The 17457-nt window shown below is 42.0% G+C and overlaps 1 protein-coding gene across 1 annotated transcript in view; it reads right to left on the bottom strand.

Moving 5' to 3' along the window:
* Positions 1-14565: 14565 nt before the first annotated feature.
* Positions 14566-17457, bottom strand: part of LOC126457117 (matrix metalloproteinase-14) — a 158497-nt gene continuing 155605 nt past the window's right edge. Inside the window, exon 10 of the mRNA XM_050093170.1 lies at positions 14566-15450. The gene's annotated coding sequence lies outside the window, so the exon portion shown is untranslated. The remainder of the gene's footprint in view (positions 15451-17457) is intronic.

The following is a 17457-nucleotide window of genomic DNA, read 5'->3' on the forward strand; positions in this document are numbered from 1 at the left end:
CCAAAACCTCTCAGACAAACAGAAGCTAAACGATGTCAAAGTTAGCGTAAGGAGGGCTATGCGTGAAGCGTTCAGTGAATTCGAAAGTAAAATTCTATGTACCGACTTGACAGAAAATCCTAGGAAGTTCTGGTCTTACGTTAAATCAGTAAGTGGCTCGAAACAGCATATCCAGACACTACGGGATGATGATGGCATTGAAACAGAGGATGACACGCGTAAAGCTGAAATTCTAAACACCTTTTTCCAAAGCTGTTTCACAGAGGAAGACCGCGCTGCAGTTCCTTCTCTAAATCCTCGCACAAACGAAAAAATGGCTGACATCGAAATAAGTATCCAAGGAATAGAAAAGCAACTGGAATCACTCAATAGAGGAAAGTCCACTGGACCTGACGGGATACCAATTCGATTCTACACAGAGTACGCGAAAGAACTTGCCCCCCTTCTAACAGCCGTGTACCGCAAGTCTTTAGAGGAACGGAGGGTTCCAAATGATTGGAAAAGAGCACAGATAGTCCCAGTCTTCAAGAAGGGTCGTCGAGCAGATGCGCAAAACTATAGACCTATATCTCTGACGTCGATCTGTTGTAGAATTTTAGAACATGTTTTTTGCTCGAGTATCATGTCGTTTTTGGAAACCCAGAATCTACTATGTAGGAATCAACATGGATTCCGGAAACAGCGATCGTGTGAGACCCAACTCGCTTTATTTGTTCATGAGACCCAGAAAATATTAGATACAGGCTCCCAGGTAGATGCTATTTTTCTTGACTTCGGGAAGGCGTTCGATACAGTTCCGCACTGTTGCCTGATAAACAAAGTAAGAGCCTACGGAATATCAGACCAGCTGTGTGGCTGGATTGGAGAGTTTTTAGCAAACAGAACACAGCATGTTGTTATCAATGGAGAGACGTCTACAGACGTTAAAGTAACCTCTGGCGTCCCACAGGGGAGTGTTATGGGACCATTGCTTTTCACAATATATATAAATGATCTAGTAGATAGTGTCGGAAGTTCCATGCGGCTTTTCGCGGATGATGCTGTAGTATACAGAGAAGTTGCAGCATTAGAAAATTGTAGCGAAATCCAGGAAGATCTGCAGCGGATAGGCACTTGGTGCAGGGAGTGGCAACTGACCCTTAACATAGACAAATGTAATGTATTGCGAATACATAGAAAGAAGGATCCTCTATTGTATGATTATATGATAGCGGAACAAAAACTGGTAGCAGTTACTTCTGTAAAATATCTGGGAGTATGCGTGCGGAACGATTTGAAGTGGAATGATCATATAAAATTAATTGTTGGTAAGGCGGGTACCAGGTTGAGATTCATTGGGAGAGTGCTTAGAAAATGTAGTCCATCAAAAAAGCAGGTGGCTTACAAAACACTCGTTCGACCTATACATGAGTATTGCTCATCAGTGTGGGATCCGTACCAGATCGGTTTGACGGAGGAGATAGAGAAGATCCAAAGAAGAGCGGCGCGTTTCGCCACAGGGTTATTTGGTAACCGTGATAGCGTTACGGAGATGTTTAATAAACTCAAGTGGCAGACTCTGCAAGAGAGGCGCTCTGCATCGCGGTGTAGCTTGCTCGCCAGGTTTCGAGAGGGTGCGTTTCTGGATGAGGTATCGAATATATTGCTTCCCCCTACTTACACCTCCCGAGGAGATCACGAATGTAAAATTAGAGAGATTAGAGCGCGCTCGGAGGCTTTCAGACAGTCGTTCTTCCCGCGAACCATACGCGACTGGAACAGGAAAGGGAGGTAATGACAGCGGCACGTAAAGTGCCCTCCGCCACACACCGTTGGGTGGCTTGCGGAGTATAAATGTAGATGCAGATGTAGAAGCTTCCTCATCTCCCAGTACCTACTGCAATCTACATCCTTCTGAATCTGCTTAGTGTATTCATCTCTTGGTCTCCCTCTACGATTTTTACCCTCCACGCTGCCCTCCAATACTAAATTGGTGATCCCTTGATGCCTCAGAACATGTCCTACCAACCGATCCCGTCTTCTGGTCAAGTTGTGCCACAAGCTCTCTTCTCCCCAATCCTGTTCAATACTTCCTCATTAGTTATGTGATCTACCCATCTAATCTTCAGCATTCTTCTGTAGCACCACATTTCGAATGCTTCTATTCTCTTCTTGTCCAAACTATTTATCGTCCATGTTTCACTTCTATACATGGCTACACTCCATACAAATACTTTCAGAAATGATTTCCTGACATTTAAATCTATACTCGACGTTAACAAATTTCTCTTCTTCTGAAAAGCTTCCCTTGCCATTGCCAGTCTATATTTTATATCCTCTCTACTTCAACCATCATCAGTTATTTTGCTCCCCAAATAGCAAAACTCCTTTACTACTTTAAGTGTCTCATTTCCTAAACTAATTCCCTCAGCATCACCCGACTTAATTCGACTACATTCCATTATCCTCGTTTTGCTTTTGTTGATGTTCATCTTATATCCTCCTTTCAAGACACTGTCCATTCCATTCAACTGCTCTTCCAAGTCCTTTGCTGTCTCTGACAGAATTACAATGTCATCGGCAAACCTCAAAGTTTTTATTTCTTCTCCATGGATTTTAATACCCACTCAGAATTTTTCTTTTGTTTCCTTTACTGCTTGCTCAATATACAGATTGAACAACATCGGGGAGAGGCTACAACCCTGTCTTACTCCCTTCCCAACCACTGCTTCCCTTTCATGTCCCTCAACTCTTATAACTGCCATCTGGTTTCTGTACAAATTGTAAATAGCCTTTCGCTCCCTGTATTTTACCCCTGCCACCTTTAGAATTTGAAAGAGAGTATTCCAGTCAACATTGTCAAAAGCTTTCTCTAAGTCTACAAATGCTAGAAACGTAGGTTTGCCTTTCCTTAATCTTTCTTCTAAGATAAGTCGTAAGATCAGTATTGCCTCACGTGTTCCAGTGTTTCTACGGAATCCAAACTGATCTTCCCCGAGGTTGGCTTCTACTAGTTTTTCCATTCGTCTGTAAAGAATTCGTGTTAGTATTTTGCAGCTGTGACTTATTAAACTGATAGTTCGGTAATTTTCACATCTGTCAACACCTGCTTTCTTTGGGATTGGAATTATTATATTCTTCTTGAAGTCTGAGGGTATTTCGTCTGTTTCATACATCTTGCTCACCAGATGGTAGAGTTTTGTCAGGACTGGCTCTCCCAAGGCTGTCAGTAGTTCCAATGGAATGTTGTCTACTCCGGGGGCCTTGTTTCGACTCAGGTCTTTCAGTGCTCTGTCAAACTCTTCACGCAGTATCGTATCTCCCATTTCATCTTCATCTACATCCTCTTCCATTTCCATAATTTTGTCCTCAAGCACATCGCCCTTGTATAGACCCTCTATATACTCCTTCCACCTTTCTGCTTTCCCTTCTTTGCTTAGAACTGGGTTTCCATCTGAGCTCTTGATATTCATACAAGTGGTTCTCTTATCTCCAAAGGTCTCTTTAATTTTCCTGTAGGCAGTATCTATCTTACCCCTAGTGAGATAAGCCTCTACATCCTTACATTTGTCCTCTAGCCATCCCTGCTTAGCCATTTTGCACTTCCTGTTGATCTCATTTTTGAGACGTTTGTATTCCTTTTTGCCTGCTTCATTTACTGCATTTTTATATTTTCTCCTTTCATCAATTAAATTCAATATTTCTTCTGTTACCCAAGGATTTCTACCAGCCCTCGTCTTTTTACCTACTTAATCCTCTGCTGCCTTCACTACTTCATCCCTCAAAGCTACCCATTCTTCTTCTACCGTATTTCTTTCCCCCATTCCTGTCAGTTGCTCCCTTATGCTCTCCCTGAAACTCTGTACAACCTCTGGTTCTTTCAGTTTATCCAGGTCCCATCTCCTTAAATTCCTACCTTTCTGCAGTTTCTTCAGTTTTAATCTACAGGTCATAACCAATAGATTGTGGTCAGAGTCCACATCTGCCCCTGGAAATGTCTTACAATTTAAAACCTGGTTCCTAAATCTCTGTCTTACCATTTTATAATCTATCTGATACCTTTTAGTATCTCCAGGGTTCTTCCATGTATACAACCTTCTTTCATGATTCTTAAACCAAGTGTTAGCTATGATTATGTTGTGCTCTGTGCAAAATTCTACCAGGCGGCTTCCTCTTTCATTTCTTAGCCCCAATCCATATTCACCGACTATGTTTCCTTCTCTCCCTTTCCCTACACTCGAATTCCAGTCACCCATGACTATTAAATTTTCGTCTCCCTTCACTATCTGAATAATTTCTTTTATTTCATCATACATTTCTTCAATGTCTTCGTCATCTGCAGAGCTAGTTGGCATATAAACTTGTACTACTGTAGTAGGTGTGGGCTTCGTATCTATCTTGGCCCCAATAATGCGTTCACTATGCTGTTTGTAGTAGCTTACCCGCATTCCTATTTTCCTATTCATTATTAAACCTACTCCTGCATTACCCCTATTTGATTTTGTGTTTATAACCCTGTAGTCACCTGACCAGAAGTCTTGTTCCTCCTGCCACCGAACTTCACTAATTCCCACTATATCTAACTTCAACCTTCCCATTTCCATTTTTAAATTTTCTAACCCACCTACCCGATTAAGGGATCTGACATTCCACACTCCGATCCGTAGAACGCCAGTTTTCTTTCTCCTGATAACGACATCCTCCTGAGTAGTCCCCGCCCGGAGATCCGAATGGGGGACTATTTTACCTCCGGAATATTTTACCCAAGAGGACGCCATCATCATTTAATCATACAGTAAAGCTGCATGCCCTCGGGAAAAATTACGGCTGTAGTTTCCCCTTGCTTTCAGCCGTTCGCAGTACCAGCACAGCAAGGCCGTTTTGGTTATTGTTACAAGGCCAGATCAGTCAATCATCCAGACTGTTGCCCTTGCAACTACTGAAAAGGCTGCTGCCCCTCTTCAGGAACCACACGTTTGTCTGGCCTCTCAACAGATACCCCTCCGTTGTGGGTGCACCTACGGTACGGCTATTTGTATCGCTGAGGCACGCAAGCCTCCCCACCAACGGCAAGGTCCATGGTTCATGGGGAGGGGGGGGGGGGAGACTTAGAACTACTTAAACCTAACTAACCTAAGGACATCACACACATCCACGCCAGAGACAGGATTCGAACCTGAGACCGTAGAGGCAGCGTGGTTCCGGACTGAAGGGCCTAGAACCACTCGGCCATAGCGGCTGTCTAAACTTCTGTCACGTTGAACGATTCTCTTCAGTCGTCGGTGGTCCCGTGCTTGCAGGATCTTTTCACGGCCTCAGTGATGTAAGAGATTTGACGTTTTACCGGATTCCTGATACTCACGGTACACTCGTGAAATGGTTGTACGGGAAAACCTCCACTTCATCGCTACCTCGGAAATGCTGTGTCCCATCGTTCATGCTACGACTATAACACTCATTTAAATCTTGATATCCTGCCTTTGTAGCAGCAATAACCGATCTAACAACTGTGACAGACACTTGTTGTCTCATATAGGCGTTTCCGATCGCAGCGCCGTATTCTGCCTGTTTACAAATCTCTGTATTTGAATACGCATGGTCGGCCGAAGTGGCCGTGCGGTTCTAGGCGCTGCAGTCTGGAACCGCGAGACCGCTACAGTCGTAGGTTCGAATCCTGCCTCGGGCATGGATGTGTGTGATGTCCTTAGGTTAGTTAGGTTTAACTAGTTCTAAGTTCTAGGGGACTAATGACCTCAGAAGTTGAGTCCCATAGTGCTCAGAGCCATTTGAACCATTTTTTTGAATACGCATGCGTGTACCAGTCTCTTTGTCGCTTTAGTCTATTTCCTCCATACCATTGTGAGATGTGGCTTTCCTTCCTGCTTTAAAAACAATTACGATATTTTAGCTACATTTATTGTACAGCAACGTATCACCTAAAATGAACCAAACGTAAAGTAATTGGCTACCGTATTTTTCACTGCAAACCCTTCAAATTTTAAGCTACAGAGCACTTCGAAAATATCACGGTGAGTATGACCCATACCGGAAAAACAGCCACTTAATTAACAACATGTGATATTAAAGTATAAGAACGAAGAGAAATCAATTGTATATGCCATTTGTTTTCCGCGGGATCAAATTTTGGAAATTAGTGGTAATTTCCTATAGGGCCAAACTACTGAGGTCATCGGTCCCTAGGCTTACACACCACTTAATCTAACTTAAACTAACTTACGCTAAGGACAACACACACCCATGTCCGAAGGAGAACTCGAACCTGCGACGGTGAGAACTGCGTCAAGGCGCCTCAAACCTCGCGGCTACCGCCGCGGGATCGAATGAAATACTACACATAGTAGCGAAGACGAAGTGCAAATGCGAAACAAATCGATTTTCATCTTTTAAAGGAAAAGGGAAACCCCTACCGATAATCTAACTAGAGGAGTTGATATGTATTTGCTTCTTTTACATACAATACTTTTTACATTTTCGCGAACTTTTATTGTTGATGCGGTCGTATGATTTTCATTTCCTAGTTCTGCGATGCGTAGAAGCGACCGTATCGATTTCTGGCGTCAGCTCATCTTTACGCAAAGAAAAATTGTTCAGCGGTCAGGCATGCCAGGCTTGAATAGCAGTTTTAAGTGGGGCCGGATGAACCTGTGTTGACGGGCTTATTGGCCGACAGAGGGCGGAGTAAGCCGTCTAGCGAGTGCCGGGCCCATTCGAGTTGTGAACTGCAAGCGCGGGAAGTGCTACGGCGTCGCCCGAGTGACTTGTCAGAGGCTCGGATGGTGGGGAGCGCGTCACATCGGTAACAGTGCCTCGCACTGCTACTGATTTTGGTGAGCGTCAGCGTTCAGTTTGGAATTTGAATTGAGTCATTCGTCTTGACTGGAACAGTATTTCGTCCGTCTGTGATCGACTCCGGTCGCGTGCAGATTCAGCCTGTAAATTAAACTGTTTTCGGTTAGCAAATTTCAGGAGCATTTTTCCTGTTTCTTTTGCGACACATATCATTGGATGTTGCTAAATGTGTGTGAATTCCTAAGGGACCAAACTGCTGAGGTCATCGGTACCTAGACTTACACACCCGAGGGAGGACACGAGCCTCCGGCAGGAGGGGCCGCGCAATCCGTGACATGGCGTCTCGAACCGCGCGGCCACTCCACGCGGCCATTGGATGTAGCGTCAAAGAGTGAGTTGGCCTTATCATTGACTGTAGTGTCACGAAATTGTACCTTGGCAGTGTTCTGCAAGTTTCCATGACTGTGTGGTTTATCAGATGCCTCTCAGTTGTATACATTCCGGGATGCGTAAATAATGTGAACTGTTATTGTTATGGTCTTCAGTGCTGAAACTGGTTTGATGCAGCTGTCCATGCTACTCTATCCTGTGCAAGCTGCTTCATCTCCCAGTACCTACTGCAACCTACATCCTTCTGAATCTGCTTCGTGTATTCATCTCTTGGTCTCTCTACGATTTTTACCCTCCACGCTGCTCTCCAGTACTAAATTGGTGATCCCTTGATGCCTCAGAACATGTCCTACCAACCGATTACTTCTTCCAGTCAAGGTGTGCCACAAATTTCTCTTCTCCGTAACTCTATTCCATACATCCTCATTAGTTATGTGATATATCCATCTAATCTTCAGCATTCTTTTGAAACATCACATTTCGAAAGCAACTATTTATTCTCTTCTTGTCCAGACTATTTATCGTCCATGTTTCACTTCCATACATGGCTTCACTCCATACAAATACTTTCAGGAACGTCTTTCTGACACTTAAATCTATACTCGATGTTAACAAATTTCTCTTCTTCATAAACGCTTTCCTTGCCATTGCCATTCTACGTTTTACATCCTCTCTACTTCGACCATCATCAGTTATTTTGCTCCCCAAATAGCAAAACTCATTTACAACTTTAAGCGCCTCATTTTCTAATCTAATACCCTTTGCATCACCCGCTTTAATTCGACTACATTCCATTATCCTAGTTTTGCTTTTGTTGATGTTCATCATATATCCTCCTTTCAAGAGACTGTCCATTCCGTTCAGCTGCTATTCCAGGTCCTTCGCTGTCTCTGACAGAATTACATTGTCATCGGCGAACCTCAAAGATTTTATTTCTTCTCCATGGATTTTAATTCCTACGCTGGATTTTTCTTTTGTTTCCTTTACTCCTTGCTCAATATACAGATTGAATAAAATCGGGGAGAGGCTACAACCCTGTCTCACTCCCTTCCCAACCACTGATTCCCTCTGATGCCCCTCGACTCTTATAACTGCCATCTGGTTTCTGTACAAATTGTAAATAGCCTTTCGCTCCCTGTATTTGATCCCTGCCAACTTCAGAATTTGGAAGAGAATATTCCATTCAACATTGTCAAAAATTTTCTCTAAGTCTAAAAATGCTAGAAACGTAGGTTTGCCGTTCCTTAATCTATTTTCTAAGATACGTCGTAGTGTCAGTATTGCCTCAAGTGTTCCAGTGTTTCTACGGAATCCAAACTGATCTTCCCCGCGGTCGGCTTCTACCAGTTTTTTCATTCGTGCCGGCCGGAGTGGCCGTGCGGTTCTAGGCGCTACAGTGTGGAACCGCGTGACCGCTACGGTCGCAGGTTCGAATCCTGCCTCGGGCATGGATGTGTGTGTTGCCCTTACGTTAGTTAGGTTTAAGTAGTTCTAAGTTCTAGGGGACTTATGACCTCAGCAGTTGAGTCCCATAGTGCTCAGAGCCATTTGAACCATTTTTCCATTCGTCTGTAAAGAATTCGTGTTAGTATTTTGCAGCCGTGGCTTATTAAAGTGATAGTTCGGTAATTTTCACACCTGTCAACAACTGCTGTCTTTGGGATTGCAGTTATTATATTCTTCTTGGAGTCTGAGGGTAGTTCGACTGTCTCATACATCTTGCTCATAAGATAGTAGAGTTTTGTCAGGGCTGGCTCTCCCAAGGCTATCAGTAGTTCCAACGGAATGTTGTCTACTCCCGGGGCCTTGTTTCGGCTTAGGTCTTTCAGTGTCCTGTCAAACTCTTCATGCAATCTCATATCTCCCATTTCATCTTCATCTACATCCTCTTCTATTTCCATAATATTGTCGTCAAGTACATCACGCTTGTACAGACCCTCTATATACTCCTTCCACCTTTCTGCTTTCCCTTCTTTGCTTAGAACTGGGTTTCCAACTGAGCTCTTGACATTCATACAAGTGGTTCTCTTTTCTTCAAAAGTCTCTTTCATTTTCCTGTAGGCAGTATCTATCTTACCCCTAGGGAGATAAGCCTCTACATCCTTACATTTGTCCTCTAGCCATCCCTGCTTAGCCATTTTGCACTTCCTGTCGATCTCATTTTTGAGGTGTTTCTATTCCTTTTTTCCTGCTTCATTTATTGCATTTTTATATTTTCTCCTTTCATCAATTAAATTCAATATTTCTTGTGTTACCCAAGGATTTCTACTAGCCCACGTCTTTTTACCTACTTGATCCTCTGCTGCCTTCACTATTTCATCTCTCAAAGCTACCCATTCTTCTTCTACTGTATTTCTTTCCCACTTTCTTATCAGTCGTTCCCTAATGCTCTCCCTGAAACTCTCTACAACCTCTGGTACTGTCAGTTTACCCAGATCCCATCTCCTTAAATTCCCACCTTTTTGCAGTTTCTTCAGTTTTAATCTACAGTTCATAACCAATAGATTGTGGTCAGAGTCCACTTCTGCCCCTGGAAATGTCTTACAATTTAAAACCTGGTTCCTAAATCGCTGTCTTACCGTTATATAATCTATCTGAAACCTTCGAGTATCTCCAGCCCTCTTCCATGTATGTAACCTTCTTTTATGATTCTTAAACCAAGTGTTAGCTATGATTAAGCTATGCTCTGTGCAAAATTCTACCAGTCGGCTTCCTCTTTAATTTATTACCCCCATTCCCTATTCACCTACTACGTTTCCTCCTCTTCCTTTTCCTACTATCGAATTCCAGTCACCCATGACTATCAAATTTTCATCTCCCTTCACTATCTGAATAATTTCTTTTATCTCGTCATACATTTCGTCTATATGTTCGTCATCTGCGGAGCTAGGTGGCATATAAACTTGTACTACTGTGGTAGGCTTGGGCTTCGTGTCTATCTTGGCCACAGTAATGCGTTCACTATGCTGTCTGTAGTAGCGTACCCACACTCCTACTTTTTTATTCATTATTATACCTACTGCTGCATCACCCCTATTTGATTTTGTGTTTATAACCCTGTACTCACCTGGCCAGAAGTCTTCTTCCTCCTGCCACCGAACTTCACTAATGCCCACTATACCTAACTTTAACCTATCCATTTCCCTTTTAAAATTTTCTAACCTACCTGCCCGATTAAGGGATCTGACATTCCACGCTCCGTTAGAACGCCAGTTTGTTTCTCCTCATAACGACATCCTCTTGAGTAGTCCCCGCCCGGAGATCCGAATGGGGGACTATTTTACCTCCGGAATATTTTACCCAAGAGGACGCCATCATCATTTAACCATACAGTAAAGCTGCATGCCCTCCGGAAAAATTACGGCTGTAGCTTCCCCTTGCTGTCAGCCGTTCGCAGTACCAGCACAGCAAGGCCGTTTTGGTTAGTGTTACAAGGCCAGATCAGTCAATGATCCGGACTGTTGGCCCTGCAACTACTGAAAAGACTGCTGCCCCCCTTCAGGAACCACACGTTTGTCTGGCCTCTCAACAGATACCCCTCCGTTTTGGTTGCACCTATGGTACGGCTGTCTGTATCGCTGAGGCACGCAAGCCTCCAGACCAACGGCATGGTCCATGGTTCATGGGGGGAGGGGAATGTGAACTATGTGCATGATATTGTAGAGAAGTGATGTCAAATTAGAACTTCATGATTTTTCTAAATACTTTCGTAAAGGTTATTGGTTTTAATGTATAAGGGGAAGGAAATTTTTGATTATTTAGAATTTCAGTAATTACCTTTAAGTATTTTGAATGATCTCACATTCTAAAAAATTTCCATGATTTTAGTGTTTTAAAGATTATTGGCTTTAATGTTTTAAGAAAAAGAAAGTATGAATTTTCTGTATACCTGTGTATGCCTGTGTAAAGTAAGTAAACCTATAAATATACGAAGATGGTGCCTGTTCTTTCAGACATACAGTCTTCATATAGTTAAGGCTAACGGGCAATTGACCTTCTTCTTCTGTGTGGATGCACACGCATTGCCAGAACTCTTACGGGACTCGGTAAGATTGTCTGCCGCGAGAAATGAGTGTAATGGGCGGGGCACTACGAATGTAGTGCGTGGACATTAAGTTCATGTGCCCTCTACGCCCTCGGTGGCTCAGATGAATAGAGCATCTGCCATGAAAACACAAGATCTCGGGTTAGAGTCCCGATCGGGGCACAAATTTTCAACTGTCCCCGTTGATGTATATCAACGCCTGTTGACAGCTTAGGGTCTTGATTTAATTATCATTTAAACCTACAACTGTTCTGCTACTATGCTCAGCCGTTCATCACACCAGAACCGTTGTGTTCTAGCTTGACCAGCTAAAAAGGTTACCTTTCCCTTACGAATCCTTAAAAAAAAGGTCCAATTATTTACAGCAAGAAAATGGGAAATCTCGATTTTCTCCTGTACTGCTGTCACCCGCTTCTTGGGAATTGCTCGCTACTTTCCTGTGTGGTCTTTTCTCTTACTACTGTTCACTATGTGTTTCTAATTTTTACAGTACATCAAACAAGTATTTACCTGCATCTAAAGTGCACAATTCACGAACTAAACGAAACGCATATATTCGCCACTGGCTTCAAACTGTTTTCTAGATTTCATTATGGCAGACTTCACTGATGCGCATTAAATTTTGGCGCATGGATCTCAGCTGTTTCCATTCTGTATACACTTTATTCTGTAGTTCTGTCCTAATGACCAGCGGGCTACTTTGTGCAGTATAGCAGTGTGGAAACGCCCCAATTCGGCACCTCTGGGTCCTTGAGATTTAATTACAACATCAGACGCAACAGATAACAAAGCTGCGAAGAAGTGCTAAATAATACATGGATTTAGATTGCTACAAGTTTTTGTCATCATCCAGAGTTAGATATATGACTCCAAAGTTAGACAAATACGGAACTATGCGCTCCAGAAATAAATCAGTGAAGAGAAGAACGCTGAAAAATAATGGCACTCGAAAAAAGAAGCCTAATATCGTGGATTTGTTTCACTTACGGAGCAGCGTCTGTAAAGGACAAAATAAATGAACCGCCAGAAGCTTGTATACATACTTATAAAGCATCAAGCGATTATCTCTCAACAGAACTTTAAATACCGCTTTGTACGATCAGCTGGAACAACAAAGAGAGACTAGCATCCTGTCTTCCAACGTGAGCTTTTTGTACTGAACAGAATAAAAAGAAAATAATATTTTATGCTACAACCAAAGATACTCTCTGCCACTCTGTTTACAGCCTTATACAGAGCAGAGACGTAGGTGCATACCGAAGCGTTGATTTTGGGTTTGGCCTGTCTTCTGGAACAACTGACGTGGCATCTTGCGGAGCGACTTGTGTTTGAAACTCATGTCACATACAGGCCTTTAATTAATATCACTCACTATGAAAATAAAAACCAACTCTTGAAGTGTATTTAAGTCAACAAAAACCTTTGTCACATTTACTGTCAGTCTCACAAGTATATCGTTCTCTTTTAGATCGAATAGTGAATTATCTTCCCAACTTGCAGCGAGTCTGGATACATAAACATGATCCTCACCAAAGAAGTCCAGAACTATTATTAATAATTTTGTAAGTGTGGCTGCTCTATTTTTCCAGAGCTTTCATGGGTCTTGCGTAAAAATTTCTCGATTTACTTGAAGCGTCAAATTCGGATAAAATTCCAAGCTTTCGATGATATACTAACGAAGATGATGGAGGATATCATCGAAAGCTTGGAATTTTATCCGAATTTGATGCTGCAAGTGAATCGAAAAATTGTTATGCAAGAACTCCTTTGTGAAAAACTTCGTAGGTATATTTCACGGGACTTACCTGTTTTGCCAGCAACCTGTCTGCAGAATCAAGCAGGTGCCATTTTTCTTCGATGTGTCAAAATACAGGGTGTTCGAAAAGTTGCTGTTCAGTTACAACATACCTGGGAAATGACATCCAGGGGCGGGTATACGAGTCTGAATCATCTTAATTTTACTGTAAAATATTTTCTGCGGATCTGATTGCTATATGCTTCTCCAGCCGCAGTTATTTCAGCTTGTAAGTTACAAAGCGTGCATGGGCGATTGCGATACACTACAACTTTCTCTGCTCCCCAAAGAAAGAGGTCCGGTGTAGTAAGTAAGGTCCGGCGAGCAAGGGGGCCATAGGTTTTTTGAGACGACTCGTTACTCAAGAACCTTTTTCAGAAGATGCACAGCGTTATTAGCTGAAATCATGATTAGGTGATGTCGTCTTCCTTTAGCTGGCCCATTTTAAATCGAAGTTCATCAAACAATAACGTTCACTATTCACGGTTTCATAAAAAAAATTAAGGTCCAATAATGCACCGGCCGGATTTTGCCACCCACACTCCAGTTTTCTGCTCATACAGTGGCGTTTGAAGCACATCACGCGGATTCTCCGTTGACAATAATCGTGTGTATTGTTTGTCAACACGACAAGAGAGGTGGGATCTGACCCCGTTTGTTAGAAGGTGACATCAAGAATATCAATGGTATTCCTCTCAACTGATTTGTTTTTCCATGATCCTCAATTTCAGTTCCTGCACTGCCGTCATTTTATATGGGAATAAATTCAGTGTTTTGTTTTAATCGCTTTATGTGCGGTTGCAAGCCCGATATCTTTATCTTGTGCCAACTTGCGCAATGATTTTCTTGGTTTCTGCTACATAGAGTCAAAAATATCCAACAACTTCTGTTCGTTTAGTTTAAGTGGTCTTCCAGTTCTTTCGGCTTCTAACAATGAGCCTGCCTCTCGAAATTTCTCAACAAGTCTACGAAAAGCATTAAGATGAGGTACAACGGTTTCTGGGTTTTTTTCAATAAATGCCTCCTACATAAATCTGTGTATTTATCCCATCGTCGAAACACATATTCAATAAGAAAAATACGTTTCTCAGTTGAAATCACCATAATTTGTAAACATATAAAACATCTACACACTACACATCGCTTTCAGTAACTTTCATCAACTGAACTAAACAGTAACATGTTACGCAACAGCAGAACTAATTAAAAAACAATCGCGTATAAAAACAGTTCTTGCAACTGGCGTTCTGGCAACTTCGTTTCGGACCGCCAACGTAATCTGCATTCGTAGTCCGTACTCTCCAATGCACAGCGACTTTCCGAACGCACTGTATAGTTCCTTGAGATACCACATAATGGAAAAAATGCTAGTAAATGTACTATTCTACAATAAAAATCGAAACATCTCAGAAACAACTTTCTTAAATGGCAACGAAAATAATTAATTCGTCCCCTTCCTCAAAGTGCACAATGAACGAGCCTATTGCGAAAGAAATTCTTAATTATGTTTCTGAAATGAAAGTGCAAAAGAGGGTTTACATTAAAATACAGAGAAATGCTATTTTTATTAACTTTATAGACAGTACATCACACAATGTTTATGTACAGTTGAACAAAGTGTTATAAAATCTTTATATGAACACAAATATCGCTCTGAATATCAGAGCTACAAGAGGAGACAGATTAGGAACTACAACATAGATAGTTTGAGCCACTCTCTGACTCTAGTAAGTTGTCGTACAATTGTCAATAAAATTTATTCTTAATGGCACCCGTGAACAATCATTCTAGCTTACTCTCGTACAAAAGTATAGTCTCATGACATATGTATGAACTCAAAGATTAATTAAACTATATCTTTTAATCTCGCAATGTTATTAGAACCAACTCTGTTAAGCGTTGAAGTAATACAAAAGAATTTTGGGACAAATTGGTTTGTTATAAACAACCTCTTTGCACAGCATATCTTCGTTGACAGAAAGCAACAGTTTTTCAAATCTGTGTAGGGCTCATGTCACGTTTCAAGTGCATTTCCCTTCGTTATGGCTTCTTTATGACGAAAAAAATTAAAACTTAGCGCACCGTTCAAATAGTCTTTCTCAAGACAACAATTTGCAAAAGTGGTGTCACAGAAAGCGTTCATGACAACATACATATACTTCCATGATTGGAGCTGAGAAATGTAATTTTTATACACAACATGAACTTGAGATATCCTCGGGGCAATGTTGGTCCGTCGCTACAGGCAAACTCTGTAACATACCCAGCCCGGAAAAGTCATAGTCTGTTCATTTCCGTCCAGTTTCCGCCATTTGTGTGTGCATGCCATTCGTTCTCTTGAATTTGCTTCTCTGGGATGCTTTATTTCTCCATTTCTCTATTTTCGTCGAATAGCCAGCTCTCCATCCACAAATCCCTGCTGAGTGCAATCCTGAAAAATGAAAAAAGTACACCAAAAACGAAGTGTTTGTGTATTGAATGATTTTCTTACATTCTTAAGTGCTCTAAATCAGTTTGTCCCAATATATTCAATGTTCACAGCGTACACTACACTCTATTTTTACATTTTATTCGGTACTCATATCGTCTGCAGTGCATGTGTTCTCTGCAAAGATCCTTCCCTCATGACATATTACTTAGTTTTAAAGATGTCTTGTCTGTTTGATATGTTGAAAATTAGTAAGATAGTGTACCTGTAGACTTACTTGTAAGAGAATCTAATCGCAAGCTAACTTCTCACGGATGTGCACTTAATATACTGTATATTACCAGAAACTTTCGTTGTTAAATTAGACCACTCTACATAATAATACAAATCTAATCAGCCTCTCTGCGCGAGGAGTGACAGCAGAAATTATCTCGTGATTAATCAGTTACTGTTATAAGGTTTGTTTCTTTTATTATTTCCATATTTGATAAGTTCCTATGGGACGAAACTGCAGAGGTCATCGGTCCCTAGGCTTACGCACTACTTAATCTAACTTAAACTAACTCACGCTAAGGACAACACACACACCTGCCCGAGGGAGGACTCGAACCTCCGACTGGGGCAGCCGCACGAACCGCCACAAGGCGTCTCTAGACCGCACGGCTACCCCACGCGGCTCCATGTTTGGCATTTGCATTTTATTGTGTATTTGTTTAGAGGAGACGATCTCTGTAGACTTCTCGCATCCATCTTGAGGATGTGCGCCAACAGAAAATTACGTAATATTTATGGATACAACTTCTTGAAACACACTTACCCTCTCTCAACCAAACAAATGCCAACAAAATTTTGCCGCGCTGTGTGGTCGCGCGGTTTGAGGCGTCATGTCACGGATTGTGCGGCCCCTCCCGCCGGAGGTTCGAGTCCTCCCTCGGGCATGGGTGTGTGAGTTGTTCTTAGAATAAGTTAGTTCAAGTTTAGGTTGTCGGTTCGAAACCGGTACGGTGCTGTTTGTGCAAATCAAAAGCGTTATTAACAATTGCTAGTTGCTGTTTTCTTCTTTACAAGAATCACCTTGTATTTTGTACACAGCCACGATCTAAAAAATGGCAATTTTCGACAAAATAGTGGGAAGAAAGTATTTATTCGAAGTATCATTAATACTGAGGCACTACGTTCTATGTCCGCAGCTCGTGGTAGTGCGGTAGCGTTCTCGCTTCCCACGCCCGGGTTCCCGGGTTCGATTCCCGGTGGGGTCAGGGATTTTCTCTACCTCGTGATGACTGGGTGTTGTGTGATGTCCTTAGATTTGTTAGGTTTAAGTAGTTCTAAGTTCTAGGGGACTGATGACCATAGATGTTAAGTCCCATAGTGCTCAGAGCCACTGCGTTCTATTTGTGACGATATAAGTACAGAAATACAACATTAGGCTTCTAACTACTGAAACTGTGGCTCATCAAAAACTGGTTCTTACTATCTTTTAAATTTCAACACTCCAGAAGGAAGCGCAGCTTGACACGGTGACCATGCGTCATCTACCAGAGCGCGTGGACCAAATCTAGGGACGTATCGCAGAGTATTGAGAACACAACAGCACTGAAGAAGCGTTTTGTGAAAAAATTGCACTTAGAACATTTTCCATTCCCGCTCTTCAGTTGACGAAATTCGTATAAAAACATTGACACTGTCCTTTAACTTCTATTCACAAATCAGTTAATCATTGCGGATATCTTCTGAGACATCTGCGATATCCGCATCTTCGCAAGCTATTATACACCGTGTTAACTATTACTGCGAATATCCACTGATATTGGTGTCCACGTAGCCCACTAAAACGAACTCCAAGACGACTCGGCGATGCAGCTGACGGGAGTATCTGAATGGATAGAGATCGAAATATGCTGACAGGTTCTGAACGCCTTCTAGTTACGAACGGCTTCATCTAGGAGACAACTCCTCGTTTAATGCGTCTAGCACGTCAATAAATACCATTATTTTAAACTAAGTTAC

Source organism: Schistocerca serialis, chromosome 2, assembly GCF_023864345.2.
Source record: "Schistocerca serialis cubense isolate TAMUIC-IGC-003099 chromosome 2, iqSchSeri2.2, whole genome shotgun sequence".
In the NCBI taxonomy this organism is placed as follows: domain Eukaryota; kingdom Metazoa; phylum Arthropoda; class Insecta; order Orthoptera; family Acrididae; genus Schistocerca; species Schistocerca serialis.